The sequence below is a fragment of the Cavia porcellus genome, unplaced genomic scaffold (assembly GCF_034190915.1).
Source record: "Cavia porcellus strain 051 isolate PalLab524CR breed Dunkin Hartley unplaced genomic scaffold, mCavPor4.1 scaffold_13, whole genome shotgun sequence".
NCBI classification, from domain to species: domain Eukaryota; kingdom Metazoa; phylum Chordata; class Mammalia; order Rodentia; family Caviidae; genus Cavia; species Cavia porcellus.
The window spans coordinates 5062347-5064708 of record NW_026947496.1 but is presented as its reverse complement, the minus strand read 5'-3'; the positions used below and the strand labels follow the sequence as shown (position 1 = coordinate 5064708).

The window sequence follows — 2362 nt, the reverse complement described above, 5'->3', positions numbered from 1 at the left end:
TGGCTTAAGGACAGATTAATCTTTAAACCAACAGCCAGAGCTGATACCAGCCAACAATCTGGGAAGCTTGGGCACCTCAAAGCTGAGGACTTGAGTCCTGCAGATTCCAGTCTCGGTCAGTAGTTGCAGTTAGCAAACAATCAGGTTACTACTTAACTGTGATCTATTCCTGTGTGTGTTTCCAAAAGCACATTGTTCCTCAGGTCTTGAACCTTGACTGCATGGACTTTGACCAGCTAGGTTCCTCTTATAACTAAACTTCAAATCTGGGTTTATTCTGTCTGGCACCCCTGAGAAGGGAATTACTGGTCCTGGGCCAGAGCCCTGATACAGTGCAGATGTTTCTCTAGCACAAAGCTTCATTCTGTTTTCCTTTCTAGTTTCCAGCAGTGATGGGCATTGAACCCAGGGCCTCAGGTATGCTAGGCAATTGCTCTACCACCAAGCTACATCTCCAGCATCAAGGCTTATAAGTTTTAATAGAGCTTATACAATTTTCCATCAACTAGGCGGGGCCTATTTACTTTCATGATTTCAGAACTCTATAGTGGGACTAGGAAGAGGCAGATGATATATTAATGTGTTAAATATTGTGATGCATGTTAGGAAGTAGTTTCAAATATGTTTGCCATTTGACTCTCACCTGGGAATTGAATGTACTCGTGGCGGGTTTTTTGTTGTTCTTTCCCCCCCTACTAGGTTTTGTTTTGTTGACTAGAACTGCAGATCATTATTTGCTGGTTTATTATTTATTGTATTAGTATGATCATAGAAACTACAGTAATGTCAAATGGCTTTCACAGTGCTTACTGTTTGCTACACACATTTTCTAAGCATTTTAGTGTTATTAACTTATTTAGTATTCATCACAACTTTATGGGGTTTTATTTAAACTGTAAAAGCACGTATTTAATCCAAGGGGCTTAGTTTACGGGAATATCTTTCACCTTGCTTCTGGTGTTTTAGACGTTCTATTCGATCTCGGATGCTTTATTAATTCCCCCGACGATTTTGGCGGCGTTGTAGCCGGTGACCAAGGCCTGGGCAGCAGCGGGAGCTCGCGCCTCCCCCGGAACCGGCCCTAAAATTTGGGGTCCGAAAGCGGAGGCCCGCTCGCCTCTTCTCTCAGCGCTGGGATGCAGCTGCCCGCGGCGGCCCGGGTCTCTAGCTTTGCTCTGCGGGGTCGGTCCGTTCAGCGCCCCGGGACGGGGGGGCTGCGAGGGAGCAGGCCAGGCGAGCGCCTTCCACGCCGCTCAGCCCCGCAGCAGAGCCGGCTGGAGCAGGCCCCGCGGGACGAGGTGGCCGAGTGGTGAAGGCGATGGACTGCTAATCCATTGTGCTCTGCACGCGTGGGTTCGAATCCCACCCTCGTCGGGGCTTGGCTCTTTTATCCTGTCGGACCAACCTTATCTCCACTGCAGTTCACATCTGTTCTGTTATGCTAACTGCTCAGCTGTTTGTTTCTCAGTCAGGCTCTCCCTGGGGGGGTTGCACCCCTGAGCTCAAGGGAGCCGGGCCCACTGGTGTCCAGTTCTACGCTAACTTTTAAACCAGCCATTTCTGAGACTGTGGATCCCCATATTTGACAGGGACAAGGATGTTTGTCTTAGAAATATGGCAGGACTGAAAAGAGCAACCCAGGTAACATTCCTTCTTAGAACTGAAGATTTCCTCCTGAGAAGGCCAAGCACACTGCCAGTACTGGGTGGTTTCTACTTGTGACTTGGCTGAGCGTTAGCGAGGAAATAAGTAACACATTCCATTCGTTTATTTTATTCACGCGTGTGTGCACACATGTGTGCGTGTGCATGGGGCGGTGGTATCCGGGGTTAAGCCCAGAGACTTCTCACGAGCTGTATCTCCAGGCCCCTCCATCTTTATTTCATTTTTATTGTGGGACAAAATCTTACTAAGCAGTTAAATTGTTCAGAATGGGCTTGAACTTGCAATTTTCCTGCCTAGGTGTCCCAGAGTGCTGGGATTATAGGTATGTGCCACCATATCTCATTATTTCTATTGCTGACAAACACTGCACTTACACAATTCAAAAAGCACAACAACTGTACAACAAAAGTTCTCTCACCAGTTACCCCTTACATCCGCCGGGTACCTCATGTTTCAGGTACAAGGCATTAGAAAATTAAGCTCCTAAAGATACAGTGAGTGAAGAGGAACATGGTACAAGGCAATGTGTATAGCTAGTATCTGTGAAAGAGGGCAGCGATCTCTGTCTCTGATCTGTCTGTCTGTGTCTCTATACATGCATGAGTTTGGTAAAATATTTTGCATCTGTGTGTCCACATCAGTGGTACAATGTCTAGGCACGAACGTCCACGTCCCAGGTGCACTGCTGCACGTCCTC

General features: G+C 47.4%; 1 non-coding gene across 1 annotated transcript; it reads left to right on the top strand.

Moving 5' to 3' along the window:
• The first annotated feature begins 1292 nt into the window (after window positions 1-1292).
• Trnas-gcu (transfer RNA serine (anticodon GCU)) lies at window positions 1293-1374 on the top strand. Its single transcript has one exon. It is a non-coding gene; the product is annotated as a tRNA-Ser (tRNA).
• The last annotated feature ends 988 nt before the right edge of the window (window positions 1375-2362 follow it).